Source organism: Narcine bancroftii, chromosome 13 (genome assembly GCF_036971445.1).
Source record: "Narcine bancroftii isolate sNarBan1 chromosome 13, sNarBan1.hap1, whole genome shotgun sequence".
Classification (NCBI taxonomy): domain Eukaryota; kingdom Metazoa; phylum Chordata; class Chondrichthyes; order Torpediniformes; family Narcinidae; genus Narcine; species Narcine bancroftii.
In genome coordinates this window covers 18,670,069-18,693,968 of record NC_091481.1, presented here as the reverse complement: position 1 = coordinate 18,693,968, position 23,900 = coordinate 18,670,069, and the positions used below count along the sequence as shown (strand labels likewise).

The 23,900-nt window shown below is 40.6% G+C and overlaps 1 long non-coding RNA gene across 1 annotated transcript; it reads right to left on the bottom strand.

Annotated features, from left to right (window-relative positions):
* Window positions 1-4,701: 4,701 nt before the first annotated feature.
* On the bottom strand, window positions 4,702-23,459 carry LOC138748191 (uncharacterized). Its single transcript, XR_011347860.1, has 3 exons — window positions 23,315-23,459; window positions 4,895-4,969; window positions 4,702-4,794 (listed from the first exon to the last, which is right to left on the bottom strand). It is a non-coding gene; the product is annotated as an uncharacterized lncRNA (long non-coding RNA).
* Between the last annotated feature and the right edge of the window lie 441 nt (window positions 23,460-23,900).

Genomic DNA, 23,900 nt, shown 5'->3' with positions numbered 1-23,900 from the left:
GCAAAGGTGCCATTGTATCTGACAGAGAAGAGAGGCTCCCAGTTTAATATTTCAGCCAAAAGACAGTACCTCCAACACTGAGGCACCTTGGTGCTATATATGCTAGCATGTTAGCATAGATGCTTTTGTGCTTAAGACTCTAGAGTGCAAATTAAATGTGAATCGGTGTCTTTAGAGCTGCCAATTCTTCCCAGTTGTCAATGAAACTAAACTGAGCATGGAAACAGATAAACACATGAACGGACAGACACAAATCGCTCCTCATTATTCCTACCACCAAATGTGGCAGAAGCGGAATACATCCTGCTTATATTTATTTTAAAATAAAATTCTGACAGCTTTTCAGAAATCGGACCTTTTGATGTCATGCTGTTTCTTCATCTCTGACCCTAACTCATCAAATATTGTCATCGAAATTAATTAACTCAGAAGACAATTTAGTTAGCATGGCTAGTACCCTGGCAGGTGTCACCAAAGCTGGTGCTATAGTGGATAATGAAGAAGGATATCAGAGGCTACAACAGGGACCAGATGAAATGGGAAGGTGGACCATGGAATGGCAGGCAGAGATTTGCGCAGACAACCGTGAGCAGAGCATGCACGGTAAATGGCAAGGCCCTGAAGAGTGCTAGAAGACAGAGAGACCTTACCAGATTATTGTTATTCTCATGTTTGTCTTGTAGTGAGGGCAAGGGTGCATGTGTGTGAACCAGCAATTCCTAATTCTACTGGATTTCAGCAACTCTACTGAAGCTTACAAGCTTCCCAGATCCGGATATAGCTTGGAGAAGGCTATTACCCTCCAGAAACAGTGGAACATGCACAACTCAGACTCCATGTCACCACTGTCAGACTACAAGGTATGTCCAATACAGATATCAATATCCTTGCTAATATTACCTGTCTACTCTTTAAAATTCACTGAAAACACTGCCATAAGAGATAACTAATAGGAATGACATTTTTCTATTTATTAATGCTGAATAAGTGCATAACATTGAGAAATAAGACCACAAATTCAATACTGCAGAACAAAGATTGGAAAATGAACTCACGAATATACCTTTTGTTCCTTTTTTGCATCAAACTAGAAATCCATAGCAATCTGCAGTCAATCAAGTTCTGATATATATCATATTCTCCCATTTTAGCTTATAAGGAAGTTCATGAATACTGAACTTAGCCTCTATCTGGATTTAGCTTGGTATCTATTAGACATCAGTCCAGTCAATTCTGCCCTCTTTTTTCCTGGTCCACTGGAATCCTCATGTTACACCAAACAATCTTTATTGAGTCGAGATTATTTTATACATAGACATATGCACATTTAAGCATTATTCACCTGGTTGGCGATAGGGGGGAGGGGGTGGGGTGGCACGGGGAAGCATTGGCTTTTTGAATCAGATACTTATGGGTTCAAACCCCATTCTGCCTGATCTGAGTTCGCATTTCTTTTTTTTAATTTATTATTATTTTTCACACTATGAACCATATTAACCAAAATACACACAAACTTTTCCCTCTTGAATATACACAGTGTCATTTTCTCCCCTTTTTCCCTTTCCCTTCCCTCCCTCCTTCCGACCCCCTCCCTACCCATTAAACATTCAACATATACAATACAATAATGTCATCACACAATGAAAATAAATAAGAAAATTGTATCATCTACTTTTACACACTGGGTCAGTTAATTTTATCTTCTGCTCATTCTATCATTTTAGGGGGGTGGAGGTGCGCGGTAGGCCCTCTCTGTTGTGTTCCGTGTACGGTTCCAAAATTTGTTCAAATAATGTGACTTTATTTTTTAAATTATATATTATTTTTTCCAATGGAATATATTTATTCATTTCTATGTACCATTGCTGTTCTGCAGCATAGGTTTTCCCATTTTTCATTTTTTATCTTTATGTTTAGATCTTGTTCCCACTTTTGTTTGGGTTGACAGCTTATTTCCTCATTCTCTTTCTCTTGCAGCTTGATGTACATGTTTGTTATAAATCTTTTAATTATCATTGTGTCTGTAATCAAATATTCAAAGCTGCTTCCTTCTAGTAACCTCAGCCTGCTTCCCAATTTGTCCCTTAAGTAGGTTTTCAGTTGGTGGTATGCAAACATTGTACCGTGAGTTATTCCATATTTGTACTTCATTTGTTTAAAAGATAATAAATTATTTCCCAAAAAAAACAATTTTCTATTCTTTTGATCTCTTTTCTCTCCCATTCTCTAAAGGAAAGGTTATCTATTGTGTCAATAATAATTTTGGTAGTTGGTAATTTGTTTTTTTTCCTTTCTACGTGAATCTTCGAAACGTTGAGCAGATGGTCCAGTACTGGTGAACTTCTGGGTTCGCATTTCAATGCAGTTTTAAGAATGTGTTGAACTGTCAGCATCTTTCGTACTTAATTGACTCATTATGTGCACAGTTTCATTACTCCAAAGGAAATGGGCAATGACAATTTTTCTCAAGCTAAATATTTCAATGACAATTGAGCAGTGATTCTCAACCTTCCCTTATGGTATAGGGATTGCTGAAGGTAGAATGTGAGATTAGTGGGGGGGGGGGGGCAGTTTGAAAACCACAGCATGCACAAAATAAGATTTTTTTCCATTTCCTCCCCACCATTACATCCATTCAAGTGGCCCCTTCCTTTTAAGGACAGAATGGCCTTTAAATTGCTGCAGCTTCATTCATATCTTATGTCTCCATCCACAAGCTCCCAGCAAATTCCAGGCTAGCTGTCTCATTTCAACCAACCCCCAGAAGAATATTTAAAGTTGACCATTCAAGCAAATGTAATGATCCAGGTTCAGTCATGATTCTTGGCTTCAAATCTGTCCCTGCGACGTTAAAATTCAAAATCTCCTGATATCAAATAAATACAGAATTTGGAAGTGGTGAAGTCTCTAAAAACAACTAAGCAAATTCAGATCGGTCCATAGTTCACTTAAGATTTACATTGATCCTCATTTGAGACTACATATACAAAATGGAATTCTTCCACATAACTTAATGTAGCAATTTAAATGATCTCACAGACGCACTACTTCCTGGGTAAGTGTCTGAAGTTATCTGGACTATCTATAAGTACTTTCAAGGCACTTCACAGCATTACTTTTTCAAGGAGGATTGAAAATACATTACTCATCCCATTATTACCCATCAGTTAGTGAAGACAGATGTTTTGTTGCAATGGATTATACTTGGATTAAAGCAATGTTTTCACCGTCTCAAATGAAACGTGGAGGGAAAGATAGATTGCAAGATCAATGTAACAAAGAGAGGACTCTGATAATGCTTCCATCATATCTTAGCAGGTGTACTTTAATTAACTAAAGACAGTTTAAATGTAGGCCTGACATCCAGCATATTTAACATTGTATAACTCACTCTTGATATTAGAATATCAAAACGTCTATTACCTTAACTCTCTGATATCAAAGAATGGACCATGAGAAAGAAGCCCAGGTATTAAAGTTGATTTCTGCCATCCCACTTCTGAAATGTGACCTTATCAACACAACATTACATGGTGAAAAGTGAAAAATAATGATAACCATTTAAATGGAGCACCAAGCTCTCCCATTGGTACAAGACTCCAATGGGTGTTGCAAGAGTGGAGTCATGTAACAGTCCTATGAATGAGCTGGTAGGAACTGTAGAGAATTGGAGAGCATTGCACTGTTCAAAACTGAGCAGGTGTAGAGAGGAGTGCCAGCTGTGAAGAAACGTGGGCTCTGAGGTGAGGGAAGTTGGGAATAAATGACCTTCATGGAGCAGATGACACAGTGCTGGAACCTCACCTCAGCCAATGAACAGCCACTGGAAAGAGGCCATGGAGAACAGATAGAATCGACATTAAACAAGAAAGCCTGCAGATGCTGGGGCCATGAGCTGGAGAAACTCACAGTTGGCAGAACAACACCTTATATTCCATATCAGCAGTCTCCAGCCAGAGGGCATCAATATGGACTTTTCCAGTTTCTGTTAAACTCCTTTCCCTTTCCCCCTTTGTCTTCCTTCTCCTATCAGAGACTTACCCTTCTTAGCCCCTTGCCCCCTTTCCCCCATCACTACTCACTTTCTCTTCTACCCTCCCATCTACTGTACATCCACCTCTTTTTCCTCCCCTTCTCACTTCCTTTTCTCCCTTTGTCTCCCCCCCCCCCCCCCCTACCCCCAAGCATCTTTGTATTCATGCCTCTATCTGTTTGACCAGATTCTCAACAGAGGGTTCAGGCCTGGAATGTCAACTGCATTTTGTATCACTCGCTGAGCTTCTCCAGCACCCTTGTGCGTTCCAGATAGAATTGGCGGCCACATCACTTGAGTTTTTTTTGTGCTGGTGTCTGAAAATAGTGGCTTGTGCCCTTGCATTTATGTAACTGGAGGAAATTATAGATCATCAACAAATGCAAATCAAGTAAGCAATCTGAATAGAAGAGGCAGCAAAGGATGAAGGGAAGTGAAACAGTATGCCAATAATGTACACTGATAACTTCCATATCTGCAAATGGTGTTAACAAAATACATTTTACACCAGAAATGAGGAACTATTCCTTAGAGGAATTTTGGAGTCAGTAGCACTCAATTTTAACACACCAAGTCACTGAAAATAACCAAATCGGTACCTGAAGCTTTTAGCTTCTTCACTGTGCAAAGCTTACGGAGCAGCAGTAATCTGATGTATTATCTCCGCAATGAAGGGTCCACTGAGTTCAATTATTTCAGTGGGCTTTCCATTTTCATTTATTTCATACTACGGTTACATGAGGACCGAATATTCCCATCTCCTATGAATTCCGACATAATTTTAAAAGAACAAGAAAAAGTCAGCAGGATTTTCAATTCGATTGCTAACCACAGACTACAATGACAGCAACTTGTACTTACATGCCAAATTTAATGCAGTGAAGTCTGGCACAGTCCCGTTTAGTATGAGCTGTGTATCATCATTGCTGCACTGTCCTGCCGAAGAAAATCCAAAGGTAGTCCATTCAGTAACAGTAGTAATTAGTTCTGCACTTCATCAAGTGCCTGCCCATTATTCTGTTTGCCATCCTCTCAAAAAACATTGCTGACTCTGAAGGCACTTTTTAGAACCTCGTCTTTGAGAAAGCATTTGGTCAGCAGCCTCTGAAGGGTCAGATTGTGCAGATGACAAGAGCTTCATAAAGAAACGTCAGATGGCCGCAGAGCCCTCTGGACCTGTCGACTGTAGCACAGAAGTAGGGATGGTGGTCAGATGCTGGAATTTCCTCGTCTGTTATACTTATCCTAACAATGAAGATAAAAGTCATGTGGTCCCAATGGGTCTCTAAGATCTCAGAGCAATCCCATCTATCTCATTCCCCTACTCATTTCAAAAAACCCCATTCGCTTACAAGTGCCCATTAACACCCTACTGAATCTCCCACCACCCATGTTTTTGGAGTCATTAGCCCCTTTTATACAGAGCTTTCAAGTGCTGGGTGAAAGAATTGCAAGGTGGATTGGGGGCAGGGGTGCCACCACCATGTTTTTGGAGTCATTAGCCCCTTTTATACAGAGCTTTCAAGTGCTGGGTGGAAGAATTGCAAGGTGGATTGGGGGAAGGGGTGGGGTCTAGACTTACCCATCTTCGAACCAGCTAGGTAGGGGTGCATTGACTTTTTTTTTTTGGTTCTGTGTGAACACGCAAACCAGCTTTCTAACATGGGACGTGCCTACGGGAATACCATGGCTTTGCAGTATTAAAGGAGCATTGAGAGTCATGTGACCCTTTTACACCGCCTTTAAAAGACAGAATTAACTGCCCTTTAACCACTTCACCTACCTGTGAGAATGAAACAAACACGGGAAGGGGGGGGGGTCATTTTCATCCCGGTATTTGCTCGGCAAGGTAGGTAGCATCCCAGCCAATGCTTTTCGCATTGGGTCCTTACCCTCCTTCCCGGGGCACCAGCACTGTAATGCTGCTGGTCCCGCCTCCTTTTGCACCGTGGTGCCGGGTTCCTATGTCAAAGGTTCAGTGTAAGTGACCCGAGCTGGCTTTAAACATGGGTCGTTCACATGCCAATTAAATGGGATTGCAGTGTAAAAGGGGTAATGAAGCCACACAGCACAGAACAGGCCCTTTAGTCCTGTTCATTCATGCCAACAAAGTCAGTATTCTGGGCTGGTACCATTTGCCCTGATTTGGTCTATATCTAAACCCTTTCTATCCATATACAGTATCCATCCAAATGTCCAGTTGCTTCTTCTATAGCTTCCTCTGGCACATTATTCCAGATATGAACTAAGTTAAAAGGTTTTCCCCTCAGATCCCCCTTCAATCTCTTCCCTCACCTTAAACCTATGCTTCTAATTCTAGAATTGTCCACCCCAGGAAATTGTCTACCCCTGTGAGCATTCACCTCATGATTTTATACACACAAGCTGCTTTCAGGTGGAATAGCTGAGAGAATGCGGCAGCGGGTGTGTGCAAAGCGACAGTCAGGTGGCAGCGCTGAAGGCGCTGTTCTGGCACCTGAAAGTTCCGCAGCATGGTGAGGTGCTGCAGAGCAAATGCCGGCTCCTGTCGACTGTGGCCGTAGTCCCGCCTGCTTTCAGGTGCCTAAGGGGGAGCGCTCAGAAGCGGAGAATACACATACCCAAAGAGGGTTGAGTAAATACACTTTGGGTCAGGGTTCTCCGCTTTCAGGTGGCCTCCCAACGGCCGCATTCGGGTTTTTTAGGCGGCTTTACGTTGGGGCATTCTGGCCATCTAAAAGTGGCTACAGTCTCCTCTGTCTCAGAGGTCTGTCCAGACCTGGCAACATCCTGCTGAATCTCTCCTGCACCCTTTCCAAGTTACTGACATTCCACTTACATGAAGGACAATCCGTCGAACCAGATATAGGATCCCAGCGATGACCACAAAGAGAACACATAATCTCTGGACAAGTAATATCAGGGGTCTGAATTGACCTGGGCTAATGGAGCTGTGGGACGGGGGCATAACCCACATCTCCCCTTCTGCTCCATCCCTTGACACAGCACTAAATCATGATCAAAGGAGTCATAACGTTCATTTAAAAGGTTACTGCAAGTATGTGGTTTATTTTACATGCAGCATTTTAATTAGCTTTAAAGTTTTCAACTAATTTATGCATTTTAAAATGAGCCTTTCATTTTCTAAATATTTATTTTTTTTAATATTGATATATTTCCATGATTTTAAAATTTCACGGATTATTGGAGCCATGGAGGAACAGTGGTGCCAGCATTCTGACTATGCTGTCAGCAGCCTGTCGGGATGAGGCCACATTTTGCGATGCCTGGTGGCCATTCATTATGTACAGCGATGACAATCTGGCCTCAATGAGGTTAGGAGCCAGAAAACCACCTCGGGGTAGTTGCACCCATAGGGATCCTGTGGAAAATCAACACTGGGCACAGGCAAGGAGCAGCATTTCTCAGTCCAAGACTTCCTTCTATGGCTTGGTAATATCCCTGTGATCCTTTTATAACATCTTACCATATCAAAGGCACCCGGAGTTTGAATCTCGTCATGACAGCTGGCAAGTTTTAAGTTCTGATATTTATTACTTCAACAAATCTGAAATTAAAAAGCTAGTATCAATGATAAAAACAGTGAAACAACCTTTATGGTATGAAAATGGTTGGATCATGGAAGGAAATCTGTAACCTATCTTTTTCTTTTTTTCTTTGGCCTGGCTTCGCGGACGAAGATTTATGGAGAGGTACGTCCACATCTGCTGCAGGTACAATACTGGAAAGGACCATACAGACCAGGGGACCCATGCAGGCCTCATAACAGGCCTGAGGTGCTGGAGACTGGCTTCAGCAAACCAGGTAATCGGACCTGGATGCATCAATAGGCTTTTTAATTCCAGATTTATTGAAATAATAAATATCAGACCTTAAACTTGCCAACTGCCATGACGAGATTCAATCTCAGCACAGGGATGTTACCAAGCCGTAGAAGGAAGTCTTGGACTGAGTGCTTCGCGCAAACAGCTTCCTAATTGCTTTGGATGTTTGGAACCATGGGACAAGGAGGTTGACTGGGATACCCTGGGCTCAGGTTCACCAATGGACCGGACAGGGGGCTATATAGATTACAGGGACGCAGGAGGCATCAGTAACAACGCAATGCTGGAGAAGCTCAGTAGATCAAACAGTGTACGTTTTGGGTTTGAGTCCTTCATTAAGGTATGAACAAAATATAGACAGGTGCCCAAACAAAATGGTGAGGGGGAGGAGCACAGTCCCACAAGAAGGAGGCAATAGGTGGATAAGGGAGGGAGGGCACCTTCCTCCACTGATGAAGGGCTCAAGCCTGAATGGCTGATTTTGTCTCTTTATCTTAGCTATATAAAGTACAATAATAAAAATTGGGATTCACAATAATACTTGCAGCCCATGAACAAATTAGTTTTTTAAAAAAAAATGAAGTTGTGTATCTTTCTCTCAGGTACACCGTAACCAAGAGTAAACTGAAAGCATCTTGAATAGAAATTATTCTTGGTATCAACAATGAGGTGGTTTGAAGTTTTTTTCTTCTCTGGCTCATTTACAACACTTGAGGCCTTTGCCATAATTCCATTGAGATAGTCTTCACAGTGACAAGTTTAAGTATTGGTTTTTGTGCCAAGTGAAGCGTAAAAGCATCATCTCGCGGAAGAATCTCACCATTCCCCTGGCGCTCCACTCAACAGACTACGATGCTTGCGATCTGCATTTTTGTCTTCTGAGTTGTTAAATACAATTTTAAAACTCTTCTAATTATGCATGACCCACTCACACTAAATTAAACTGACAGGTAAAATGCCACTTTAGTAATGCACAGTACTCAAAGGCCAATTATCCTGACAACTGATATAATTTGACAACGAAATGGAAAAGCAATTCGGCTCATCATACAGCTGATTAATACTCAGCACTCACTTCCTTAAGCTATGCATTCTAATTTTGTAAAGCTTGAAAACAACTTCTCTCCCTCCTTCAGGAGAGTGAAATTGTACATCAGTTCCCACCATCTAATGGACAGCGACGGTTACACACTTCAAATTGTATTTACCGTATTTGACGGCATATATGGTCCACTTTTTCCCCCACAATTGGCTCAAAAATACTGTCCAACTGGCCCTGGTATTGGGGGGGAGGGAGAAAATCCCCCACTGACCACCCAGTATGCTGCCTGGCCCTGGTAACAGGGAGGGAGCTGTCCAATGGGCATTGCTGCGATGGCAGCTGAACAGGTCGCCAGCTACTCATCCAGCTTCAAGGAGCCCGCGGAGTTGCTGCGGCTGTCCAGGAAGTGGGCCTGCAGTTTTGCGGGCCACCTTCCCCTCAGGTGGCCCATGTTTTCTGGAGCCGCTGCTGCCACTCACTTGCCGCCTGGTCCCAGTGTCAGGGAGGGAGGGATCCCCCGTTATCCAATTGCCAGCTACTCACCCAGCTTCAAGAAGCCCACAGAGGTGCTGCAGCTGTCCAGGTGGTGGGCCCGTATCTTTGCTGCCCGTGTTTTCCGGAACCTCCGCTGCCACCGCTCACTTCCCCTAGTGAGAAGGCCAACCACGGCGGACCCCACCAGCAGCACAAGAGGTGCAGGAGGAACCCATTTTCCAATATTGCCAACACCCGTAGGTTGCCAGTGGGGACCCCTGGCCCTGGGGTTGGGCGGCTGGCCGAGGTGATGCCGCACACCAAAGTGAAGTGAGAACTGAATTAAAAGCATTCTTCTTACACTAAATACACTAAAAATATTCATAAAATTCCCTCATGAAATAGGGCGGGGGTTATATGCCCATGTGTCTTGTATGCCATCAGTTACAGTACTTTGCAGCTTTTGTTCAGATTAATCAATGGTGGGTGATGAGGAGGGCGATTCTCATGAGGACAGATTTGAAGAACCAGGAGTTCTGAAGGAATGCAATTTTGGGAGAAAAGTATGTGCGAGGCCATGAAAGACTTAAATACATGTTGTACATTTTAAACGAGATGCATTGAGAAATTGGGAAAGATATAAGCCAATAAAACTGAAGGTAATTGATAAATGGGGCTTATTCAGAATCAGGTTTATTGTCATGAATACTGTTGTTTTGCAGCAGTAGTATTGTGCATTACAGGTGCAAAATTGCTGGAAATTTCCAAGATAGAATTGAAGTAAAATGATTTTGAATGAGCTGGACTATTCAGGCCTGGACTAAGCAAAGATATCACCAAGGGATATGGATGTGCAAAAGAAAATGGGAGTAAGAAAGTAAGGAATCTTTGTGAGGAAGATTACACGACTTGGCATTAAGCAGGCCACAAAAGTTTCATAGCCTGGCTCATCTTGAAATAGTGACGAGGAGGGGAGAGGACACTGATGCGAGCTTAGATAAATGAAACCAAGTGGATTAACTTCAAGCCTAGTTTATTAACTATATACATCGAAGATGCAAAGTTACAGAACATGGCCACTGGAGTGCGCCAGCATAAAGAATCCCCTGGAACCCCAGTAACCTGGATATACAGGATAATGAACACAGTGATCTACAGATGCAGAAAAAGCATGTGCTAAAGGCCCTTTGTCTTCCCAACACTTAATTGGAAAATACTGTGGACTACTATAAAAGCAGCTATTTCTTTCTACATTTTAAACAATGTACTTTGAAGCCTATAAGTAATATTGCTTAAGAATACCATGCAAAACAAAAGACTTAGGGGAACACTAGGGTTAATGGTGTGGGAGTAAAAAGAGAATTAATTGGAACTCCGTGGGTGAATCCAAGCAAAAACAATGTCTCTGAACTGAGCAGAGGAGGAACACAAGGTGATCAGTCTTGTCAAAACTAAAAGACGAGTAGGAGAGAGAAGGAAATCAGGTGTTATATCCCTTTACTGTCGAAACATGATTCAAGCAATTTCCTTTATTCATTCTAAATGTATTCATCAATGAAGAACCTACACACTCAACAAGTTTGGAAAGATAAAACAGCTTGAAGCTGGACAATTGTTGGCAAGTATGGAAATGTCAAGGGCCTGAAGAGGGCAATGATGACAGAGGTTTGAAAAGGGCATGATTTACAAGGTCAGCTAGCATTGGGGGCCAGACAGGGAAGCTGGGTGGTCTACATATTACTGGAAATTAAATAATGGGAACAAAAGGTTGGTTTCATGTGTAAGATGAATTTAGAGAGGAGAAATGCAAAAAAAAGATAGAGCGCCATAAAATAATGATTTATACCCATCCCTAAGTGTAGCTAAAGAAGCTGCAATTTAACGTACACAAACGCGTGAGAAATGCCAGCAGTTTGATTGAGCACCAGAATCATAAAAAGTGAGGCTTTAATTTCAGATTCAGAGAATTCAAATTCATTAAAGTCCAATGTACTCTATCATTTATCTCTTATTTTGACACTTGATCTGATTATTATTTAACCATAGTTGTTTCCATTAGTTGAATAAAATTTCTAAATATCCAGGAATGCTGAAACTTGCAATCTACATGGAATTCTAATGGTCATGCTGCTTGGATATGCGTAAAAGCTGTATCTATCACTTTGCATTTAGATCTATCTATCTGATAACAGCGGTTAGAGCACTGGTCTTGTAAACCACAGGTCATGAGTTCGATCCTCGCTGGGGCTTCATTTCTGTAAGGGGCACTGAACAAAGTGGCAGACTCTCTGATTACCATAAGGCAAGAACTTCATGTATGTTAAATCCTAAATTTAGTATTATGGGACAACAATGGAACCTTTATCTATTTCCTTTCTACCTATCAATCTATTATCTCTGTGCGTGCGTATGTTTGTAGTTGTAGTATTATTTAAGTTTATTTTTATTTGAGTGATAAAGCTTTGATAAGACAGACCTTGCCTCTGCAAGTTTTTTTTGCCCCAATCATCAATCATTATTCTGCAGTCCTTTAATTCCTGCTTTCTGAGTCCTTCTCCAATCTTCTGTCCATGCCTCTTTCCCTCTTCTAACTATCTTGATTCTGGCCTTTGTAGTTCTATCCCAAGTCCTTCATAGTTCTGTTAATTTCCGAAATCCTTTTCCATCATTTCAATCATTTCAACTCTATGAAAAGCAAGTTAGCAACATTGGAACAGAAACATACCCTTCAACAACTTAAGGATCATCTCACTACTTCTCTTGGAACACAGTTGTACTGCAAATTGACTCTCTCTCTCTCCCTCTCTTTTATTGTTCAATAACAATTAATAGCTATCTTCTCCAGTTTTGAAATTTACAATTAAAGCCTCAATTTTCACAACCTTTTGTATTGAGGAGGGATTGTTGGTTGGAAAGGCTAGGAAATCCAAATTCTCATTATCCTTTCTGCAAACAAGTATTTTTAGACATCACTCATAATTTTAGCACAGTGTTCTTGTTCTGTAATCTCGCCAAAATGAATAGTTTCTCTCTTTGGCCATCACACTGAATCTTTACACATTTTGAAACACCACAGTGAGATCACCCCAGAATATTTTATGCTCAAAGGAATAACGGACTAGGCAATAAATTCCATTTTCATACTTTAACCCTTATTTTTAGGTATTTATTATTCAGGCAACGCTGCACTGCACCTCAGCCATACATGCACTACATAGGCGCATGGCGGTGACTGGTTGAGGTCTGAGTGAGTCGTCTTGTTTTATGTGTTGGGAGGGTAGAGGGGCTGGTAGAGACATGGGCTTGCATATATAATCATAGAGAAAATTAATATAAGGCTGTTTCTATTCATTTTAAAAAAATCTTCGTCAGGATATGGTGATCAGAGCTAAATGTAGTATTCTGGATAAATTGCAGAAGGTATCGAAAAGCTGGAACATAATTTCCAACTCTGCACACCAAGTCCAGACTATATGGTTACAGAAAACATGAAGAAATAAAAGTTAGATCTACTTTAAAACATCAATTAATGTAATTTATATCAATTGCCATATAAACAACAGGTTTAGATCCCAACATTGCTCAGATAAACTCAGGGAATGATGTGATCAGATTTCATATGCAATGGTGTTTGGAAATTATCCACACAAAGGTCATATACAGGTAAAACTCCCATTACATCTTCCACAGATTAAATGATGTGTTGAGACCATTGACTTGCACGCACATGATGTGCACTCACTAAGATATTGATGTCACTCGTCCGAAAGGATCATTTAATAGGCTTTCAGCCTAAAGTAATAAGTATAATGATAATCCATTGTACTAGACCTAAATTCATCAGCTTCACAAGCTTGCAACAAACTGGCATTGTTTTTGCCACACCTATTTGTTCACCTTTTATTGATGTACCTAAATGGAATCAGGTCGAAGTATCTCGCTGCACTGCTTTCTTCATGTGTTAACATCTGTTCTCAAACCTCAGGATTTGCTTGCTGCAGAAAATGCCTCAAGCATTTTCTTCGCCAATAACAATGTCTATACATCAACGTCACATATTTTCTTTACAACATTTGACTGGATCAACAAGAGATATAATGGATAATCTTGGTATTAGCCAATCAATCATAGAAAACTACCCTGATAAGCCATCTTCTCTCTGCCTAACAATTTCACAGGATTTCACTTGTTATTAAGTTATTGCTTCATTTTTAACATTTATTATAATTCCTATATTCTAGTCATTTGTCCTCCTTGCTTCGGTTGTAACATCCACAAGGCCTGCTGATTTTTATTTTGCCCCTCAATAGCAATCCTTCGAGCAGCTTACCAGAGTAATGGGAAAGAATTTACTTTAGCCTTGTGACACTTGGAATATAGCATTCAGGAGAAGAAGATTGCCTTAAGGCCTTTGACTGTTCAGCCACTCTTCAAGATTTTAGGTGATCTACCTCAGCTGCATCTTTCTGCACTCAGACAAAACTCCCTTAACATCAAGAAATGTATCCATTCCTGTTTGAATTAATTCAATGATAGAGTCTTCTCGGCATTACAGAGCAGAGGATTCTGAAGACTTACTGTCATAAGAATCAAGATTATTTTCTCTTTACGCAGCAGTAAATGGTTCCTATTCTGAGCCTGTGGCCCTTGATTCTAGACTTCTCAGCGAGTGGAAATATTTTCCTTCCATGCACCCTGCCACTCCCTGTAAGAATTTTTAATGAAATCGACTCATTCTCGGAAAATCCAGAAAAAAATGCCCTCGTCCAGGAGTGAGGAAATGTTTTTTAAAACTCACATTCCACCTTAAATATTCCTGATGCTATGTGTTGTGATTAGTAAGGGATTGCTTAAGGTGGGATGTGAGTGAGAAGGGAAGGTTGAGAATCACTGGCCTAGTCCTAATTGTTACTGAAATATTTTGCTTGAGAAAAATTGTCATTGGCCCATTTCCTTGGAAGTTCTGAAACCGTGCACATAACGAGTCAACGAGGTGCAATTAAACCAGTGGTTTTCAAACATTTTCTTTCCACTCACATCCCACCTTAAGCAGAGCATAGGGAAAACTTAAGGTGGAATGTGAGTTTTCAAAAAAAAAAAGTTGCCCACCCCTGTCCTAGTCTATGCAGCTCCCATTGTACGACACATTTATGCTTTTCTGATGAAGACAAAAAAAATGTGTAAAATACGAGGTCTCACCAAAACCTCACATAGTCGCAGAGAGACTCCCACATTCCTAATATTAAATAATGTTTTCTAATGGTTTACATGGCAACATGAGTATACTGAGGAATTCCTTAGCTGTTATTTCCTCAGAGGTTAACTACCGCCTCCTATAACAAATGGAAATGTCAAACGGTTATCGCAAACTAAACTGATTTGATAATTTCACATTAATGTTCTACACACCATTCATAACAGCCAATGTATTACATTAGGAGTCAGAGAAGACTGTGCAGGTCATTATAATGCATTGCTACAGTAATTAGTGGAAGCAGTTTGAAAAGTTACTCTCATACATGATCACCATTAATTTAGTAGTGCTTTCTATCATACATTTTAAAAGTACTTCTCAACACTAAAGAATGCCTATATATTCATTATAATCAGTTCTTTAAGAAATACAGCAAGGGCGGAAGCTCTCAAGTGATTTTACGTGCCATTAGCATGTTTCTGAATTCCACTATCACAGATGCCCAACTGCAATGAATTCTGTTAAGGAAACACTGCAACATGAAGTGCTCCATAATTTGGCAATGATCTGTTCATCAAGTAGTTTCAGATTTCTGTCTGCTGAATATTAATATTTTATTTTATAACTTTGGGAATCCCCTACAGAGAAGTTGCTGACCAATACATTTCCCATCTGTGTCTCGATATGCAAGGAGGTGGCTTTCATCTGTAGTTACCAGTGGAAGTAGATTGCAGGCTATAGATGACCAGAAATGATAAATACTGGACAAGCATAGTATTAGGAATCTCCTCCTGAGTTTTAATTGGATCCCGAAGTGGAAAAGTTTCAGATCAATTGTCCCATCAACCTCATCCCCAATCTCAATAAAAGTAGAAGGACCCCATTCACAAGTTGCTGCAAAAATTGAGGAAAAAAATCATTATTTCATTCCGCAGTAAATTGTTTTACAATGACACAAGTATGAGCCTTTAATTAGCATCTACACATTTAGATATTGTCCCAGAATTTCCTTGGAGTGTCCTTTTGTCCAATTTTATTTGCTAGATTGAATGAATGATGTAAATTCCCTCAGGACTCTTCAATCCATTACAACTGCTTATATTTTGAGCGATGCTCTCGAAGAAACATCCCCAAACAAGTGTGCTACATATTCACTGTTGAAGTCATTCAAGGGGACATTGTGCAAGATAAAGCTTCATACCTCAAGAAATCATTGCAGATATCTACATTAGTAGCCTTGATAGCCAAGCCTTTTTTTTCCCCACAACAGGTCAATGAAGCATCTTAATATCATCATCTAGATGTGTTTTTAGGCAACAAAATAGAGCACGTACCTTCTCCCTGTGATAGCAAACACTCCTCCAAAATTTAGGGTGGCACGGTGGGCGTAGTGGTTACCACAACACCTCTACAGCGCCAGCGATCAGGACCAAACCTGCATTTAAGTCACACGCTGTCTGTAAGAAGTTTGTATGTTCTCCCCGTGTCTGCGTGAGTTCTCTCTGGGGGCTACGGTTTCCTCCCACCTTTCAAAATGTACCAGGGGTGTTGGTTGATGGGATGTAAATTGGGCCACACGGACATACCTTGCTGTATGTCTAAATTTAAAAAACATTTAAAGTCCAACGAAGTGTAGCTTGGTAGGTTAAATGACTGCTGTAAATTTCCCCTCGTGGTAGGATCTAGGGTAGCTGATGAGTGTAAATGTGTGGTTTATAGTGGCTGCGGACTTGGTAGTGGTGGCGGTGAAGGGTCTGTTTCTGTGCTGTGCTTGATTTTCTGACTCTCTGTGACTGAACGAGTTTCACCTTCTCTTCTCATGTATCACCTAATTGAGAATCTTGCAACCAATGTCTTCGGCAAGGAGTTTCAACAGAGCAAAGAAAGGCATTGCATTTACAGAACACATTTTACAGCCTCTCGGCATCTTAATGCATCCAGTGAAGTACTTTTCAAGCATTGTTACAGTAAAGGAAAGTTGTGGTGTGACAGAGGTTTGCAAAGGAAAGGAGAAATAACTGTAGCCTGATACTTAGCCTTTTAAAAAGTTGGATTAGATAAGTGGGAGACTGACAATTCTGATTCCTGAAGGGTTGGTCAGCCCAGCACTGAGATAAAGCAGTGAACTTTGATCTAAGCCAATGGCTGTAATCGACTTCTGACATCAACATAATGCTTAAGTGGACCTGATAGGAAGATAGCAGCACAGTACTCAAACAGGCCTGATAGGGTAAAGCAGTGGCAGGCCGAGTATTGAGGAAACTAATCAAGGAGTGCGCAATGGCAATGGTTGGCAGGTGAAGCAGGGTGTTTGGGAGTGGAGATGTGCTCGGTGAGCCAGTGTACCAGGTGATGTGAAGCATATGTAGATTTAAAGGAGTGCAAAGAACAGCGTGCAAATAAGTGCATGGAACATAAGTGGACCTGAAAGGAATGTGGCAACCTGGGGAATTATCAGACCTGGAAGGATGACAGCAGCATATTTGGCCCATAATCTTTCCTATCCCTGTATCAGTCCAAATGTCAAGCAACAACTAGACTGATCAAGAAAAGCTTCTTGCAGGTTATCCACAAATCCATCTTCCAGCTAAATCATAAAAAGTAAATGATCTGATTCATGGTGAGAGACCATACAAGGCCAAGTGGAGCAATGGGGGGGGGGGGGGGGCGGGGAGGTGAGTGGGGCAGAGGAGGGCTGTGGGTTTATTATAGGCCAGAGAATTTAAGTTATAAAATTAATTATGGAATTAATCCAGTCAGGGTAACAGTTATTGCATCAATCAAGGTAGATTTTTACCCTATAGATCAGATCATTTATTTTTTGAATATTTTGTTTTGATCTTTATCAACAAACAGCACCAAAATTTCCATCACAAATAGATAAAATAAATGTGAATTAATCATTGATACAAGTTTCCAAATATAATCCCCATCTCCCCTCCCCGCAAACGAAACACTGAATGAGAAAGAAGAAAAAGGAAAGAAAAAAAGGATGGAAAAGAGAAAAGGAAAAAGAGAGGAGCTGCTGAGATCTGGAATCCAATTCAGAAAAGCCCAATTATTTGTGTCCAAATCACAATAAAAGGAAGAAAAATAAATGTCTTATTTATTAAGTATTCAACCCTACACTTTGTAGCTAAGGTTTCCATACCGGCAGAAACATGTACTTATTCCTTAAATTGTAAGTAAATTTTCTCCAGGGGAACACAACCATACACTTCAGTATTCCAACGGGCTATCTCCAAAAGAGAATCAGATTTCCAGGTAACCACAGTACGTTTTGTTGCCATGGCCAATGCGATTTTAAGAAATTCTAATTGGTACTTAAACATCCTCATTTTAGGTCTTAAGAGAAACAATTCTGGACTTAGTGCCAATTGTTTCCCAATAATGTGATTTAGTAAAACTCTAAATGTTCCCAAAAGGGTTTCAATTTGGAACAGGACCAGGTAGAATGGAAGAAAGCACCTGTTTCTTCCCCGCATCTTGATCAGATCATTTACTTTTCATGATGAGCTGGAGGATGGATTTGTGGAATACCTCCAATAAGCTTTTCTCGATCAGTCTTGTTGCATCTTAAAAGACATTTGGACAGATACAGGGATAGGAAAGGTTAGATCGAGATGGGCCAAATGGGACTAGTCCTGAAGGGCCACTTTGTTGGCACAAGCAAGTTGAACCAAAGGGCCCATTTCCATGCTGTATGGCTCGATGTCGAAGTTGAGGCCACCATCACAATGGCAGGACAGTAGGGGCAGTTTTCTCTTCCACAATGCCACCGATTCTAGAAGAAGCCTCAGAGTGACCTTTGCAAGGGAACAGCCATTGAGGAATTGTGATAGTACAGATTCTATCACTGATGTATATATGTGTATATTGTAGTATAGGGTGGCTGTGATTGGCTGAGAGTGTAGCCAGGCCTACTGGTTGCTCCTAGCCAGAACCAGTTCATTCTGGAATGGTCGACCTACATGTGATATGCCGCAATCTTTTGTTAATAAAAGCCTTGGTTCAGATCAACAAGTCTTTGATTCTTTCGATGTGCACTACAGGAATACAGATCATCTTGGGCAATTACACCAGTATCACATCCTGACAATATAAATAAGTGGATGTTTATTTGCTTAATATGTTTCTATTTTTGATAACGCGACATTTTGCCCTCATTTCTAAATTTACAAAGGGCTGAACCACAATTTGAATCAAAGATCAACGTCTAATTTATAGAAAACAATTCAATTAACTAATCACTTTGACTGATACTGATTCCTGAAGCAGCAACATTTTGATTTATAAATTAACTTTTTCAAATGCCTACTTTTTTTTTCTTTAACCCTGTCTCTGTATTCATGTCCAGCCCAATAACCTTTGACCCTCCTTCAGGTCTGGCATTACAGTTATCCCTGAATGTGATCATTTGGCCTTCAGGTTCCAAAACAGATAGCCAATAGCTTCTCTCACAAAAAATCTCTTCACCTCAGTCTCTTCAACTCCAACCCTCTGGGCCCAGTCCATATAAATCTGCCCTAATTGTCATGATAATGAATATGTATGAGATATACCGGAAGTCACGTGGTATGAGAGAGAGATAAGAACACAAGCAGGAGAACAAAGGAAACCGGAGAATAAAAAGACACTAAGAAGTTTACCTGATAAACTTGTGTTTAATGTTTTATTAACTTCACATTTCGGGCCACAAATGTGACACTAATCTCTCCTGGTTTTACGTTTGGTTTGAAAATGCCCGCATAAAACACCCTGACGTGTTATTGCTAAAGTAAAGGCATTGTGGAGATGGAAGTTGTTGCTGGTATTAAATCCATGAGAGCCTTCAGATAAAATATATTCCCTGGTGTTAAAAAAGAATCGAAGTGTTCAAAGCTCAGAAGAATCTAAAGTATAACTGTTTGATTTTGCCTTGGCTTGTGATTCCAAGTTATGCAAGCCAATAAAACATGTTTTATAATAATAGAAAATTATAGCTGAAGAAATGCTGAAGAGCAAAGGGCAATTGTTGAGCAGCACTGGTCTAGATTTATAAATATCAATGTTTAAATGGCACAAATAGTCAAGCTGTTCATGAATGGGCTGATACAAGTTTAAAAACCACAGCTCTGAGATTTTTAGGAAGCTGTGTCATGATGAGGTTTAAAATGGAGACGCGGTGTCTCCACTGAATCCCTGAGGTAAGGGTATTCCCCTCCCCTCCACCCCCAATGTGGAGAGAGGAGTGCCTCACTTCACAGCAGTTCCTAGTGTAGAATACAAAGAGTAGCCAAAGCCTTGATTTCAGTCTGACTTGGAGATCGTGAAACCTTATTCTAAGTCGCCACGCTTCTGACAAGGCTACCTTTCACCATGCAGATTTAATGTTAAGGCTTTTAAGAAAGGTGGATATCATTTATTCTTGGGGAAAAAGATAAACAAGGTATGCATTGTTAACTACCAAAACAGCAGTACTTTGATGAATGGACATTCAAGTGTTAAAATAATAAATGTTCTGATCATATATAACTGCCTTTCAGGAGTTCTTTGACGCCATTGTTTTTACAACTCCAAGGCTAGAAGAAGCAATCCTGCCGTATAGTAAAAATTAGGTTGAATTCTACAAAATGTAAAAAGTCGTACAGTCCATATTCTTCTGGAGAACTTTGCAGTTATTAAATATAGTGATGGTTGCTGCAATGTACATAATCTGCTTGCATATAGGAAAGTTTGAATTCAAAACTGGAGAGTTTTTCCAAGGTAGTGTTGAGAATTACTTATTTTCAAGCTCTGTCACCCTAGTAAGGAGATAATCACATCTCCGATGAAAGGTAAAACCTCTAGGAAAGCAGCCTTCCTCCAATACTGTACTGTTGCTCAGTGAGTTTATTCCCCAAATCTCTTTTTCTTTAGATTGTTCCTTAAAAACTGCCTCTTTAAATTAATCTATCATCATATGAGACTTAATCCTGACTCAGGAAGCAAGAATCGGCTATCACCCAAGCAAAGTCATGATGTAATGGCCATTAAGCAGTATGACCAAAGATTTGTTAGCTCTATAGAATGTTTTCACGAACTAATGCTCCATAATCTGATTAACTGGAGGGAAAACACCACATTTGATAAACTGGATAAATATTTGAACCAGAGGATGATACAAGACAACATTGAATGAGGTTTGGATTGTATTAGGAAAGAGTTGGGGTTTGTCTGTGCTTTCAACCTTTATGAATGACATTAGTTAAGCAATTGAAAGCTCAAGAAATATTCCTATAAATGGTAAAATAACTTGCAACCCATATGATTTTTGTGTTACCATGATGATGTTCCATTATGTGGAAGAAGTTTTTTTTTTGATTAGACATACAGCACAGTAACAGGCCAATTTGGCCCTACAAGTCCAGCTTGGGATTTGAATCCACGTCTGGCACTGTAAGAAGCATTGCGCTAACCGCTACTGCCCACTTTTGTGCTTAGTACCATAGAACATTACAGCACAGAAACAAGCCCCTTTGGCCTGTCTAGTCTGCGCCAAACCATTTTTTTTGGCCTAGTACCACTGTCCTGCACCATTTGCACCAAAGCATAGCCTTCTATACTTCTCCCATCCATGTATCTGTCTAAATTCTTCTTAAATTTTTTAATTGAGCCCACATTCACCATTTCAATTGGCAGCTCATTCCATATTCCCATCTCACTTTGTGAATGAAGAAGTTCCCCCTTATGTTTCCCCTAAATTTTTCCCCTTTCACTCTTAATCCACATCCATGTCCTCTGGTTTGTATCCCACCTACCCTCAGTGGAAAAAGGCTATCTACATTTATTCCATCTACTCCATCTAATAATTTTAGATCACACAAGACTTTTCCTGTGATGTCCTGGGCTGCGTGCAGTACATTTTGGAGGGCTTTACCCTCAGGGGTATTGGTATTCCCATACCAGACCATGAAGTGGTCAGTCCACCACTGTAGAAATTTCCCAGGGTTTCTGGTGTCGTACCAAACCTCCGCAAACTCCTGAGGAAGTAGAGGCACTGATGTGCTTTCTTCACGATGCCATTGGTGTGTTGGGTCCAGAAAATATTCACTGAGAAAGTGACTCCCAAGGACTTAAATTTGCTCACCCTCTCCACTTCTGATCCTTCAATGATCACTGGATTCTATACCTCGGCCAGTGCCGGATTTAGGTATTGTGGTGCCTCTAGCATATATTTTAAAGGGACCCTAAATTATGCCGCTGGCACAGCATGGTCCTGAATGTTAACTGGTACATGCGCAGTGAGGGAGAAGGGTGACTGTAGCGCAAAGACAAGGTTGGAGGAATCGTTTTTGGGCCATTACTATTATTTTTGTACTGTAAAATTAAGCTGAAGATTAGAATCCTTTAAAGCAACATCATTTCCGGCATACAACATGTTTAGATATTCATTTATTGTCACCTGCAGGCCGATTCTCCTTACATGGAATATTTTTTATTTTTAAAATGGATATCGTCATTACTCATGACAACTCTCTCTCTCTCTCTCTCAATGTTCTACTTCGACTGTGTAAATAAACAGAAAATGCAAGTTTTAAATAATTAGCCATCTATGCGCTTCTGTGGGCATGCCACTGAAAGTCAGGAATAGATGGAAAAACGTCTGGAGATTAACTAAGGATTGCATGGCATTTTCAAACTGGCTCACTTGCTGCCTGCCTTGCTGCACCTTTACAAAGTTACTCTGTTTCGTTGCTACTGATTCTCTTGGCATTTTTGTGGCACCACATCGATTAAGCGATCCAGATTAGCTCTGTGGTCACAGTCGTCATGGACTCATCTTTGGACCAATCTGACCTTATTGGCTCCAGTAGGAAAAAATAAAAGCTGTTCACATTTCCAAGCATATTATTGCACCTAATAATTAAGTAATCATGACTTCAATGAGCTTGCGTCTCTTTGTGTAAAATATTGGGCGGTCATGTTATTTGTTTTCTGTCTTTTTATCTATCTCATAGCTGCTAGCCACTGCACAAAGATGAAATCAAAATTGTTTAAGTTCATAATTCATCATATTGTCATAAACAGCGGAAGTCCTTTCAAATGCGGGGCCCGTGGCATATGCTCCTTTGGCTACTATGTTAATTTGGCCCCGCCTATGGCTTTCCTTTCCTGAAGTCAACAATCAGCTCCTTAGTTTTGGGGATATTGAGTTGTTGTCAGTACACCATCCAATATGATGACTCATCCCCTTCCTTTACACAACACACTACTGTGCCATCACCAGCAAATAATTAGATGATGTTGTTGTTGTACCGAGCTGCATGGTCGTAGGTGTAAAGTGAGTAGGGCAGGGGGCTAAGAACACAGCCCTGTGGTGCTCTGGTACTGATGGAGATTGTGGAGGAGATGTTCTGACCAACCTTCACTGATTGTAGTCTGAAGATGATGAAATTCATGATCCAGTTACACAGTGGGTGTTAACTCCCAGTCTTTGATTTTGCTGTGTTACAAGATCAAACCAGCAACCACAAAGAAGGCATATCACATAGGGATAAAGATGAACAATTACATTATTAACAAAAATTCACCTTTTAAACTTTAATTCAAAAATCCCCCCTTTTATAACAATGCCCACTGGTTACTATGCAAATTTCTATAACAGTGTAAAACTAATAAATTCCCCAGCCTAAAAATAAGATATGTAATTAAAGTCTAAGTTATATTTCCAACCAGCCCACAGAAAAACTTAGACACAAAACAAACACAAAACACACAAGACTCACAAAACTTCGATCTCAACCAAAGCAAAGATCAGAAACAAAATTCAGTTTGTTTGGTAAACTGACGCCAAAAGATCTTTGTGTGAGAGAGAGAGAGAGCACAAAATTCGAAGTGGTCTTCTTGTGTTGCTTGCAGAGAGAGGAATAGTGGCTTGGTCTGGATCCTTATGGCCGCCTTTGGAATGTTCATCCCTTTTAAAATGCCCAACATTCTAAACTGTCTTCCAGACAATGACTCGTGTTTTGGGCCTTCTTCCTCCACTCCACAGCACACCCAGTGGTGGTTTGTCATCCAAGTCCAGAAGTTTTTAGATCATTTTCTGCACATGCCCAGTCCATCTCCCACTCTCTCAGCAGTCCACCTTTGTCTTGGTTCTCTTAGGCAAACTGCCACTTTTCAACACAAAACCACACAACACATAGGCCAAAACACAACACAGAACTCTATAACTGCTGATCCATTTTGAGGGGATGATGGTGTTAAATGCTGAACTGTAGTCAACAAGGAGCATCCCAATGTATGCATCTTTGCTGTCCAGGTGTTACAAGGCTTTGTGTTGAGCCAGTGAGAGGGCATCAGCTGTAGACC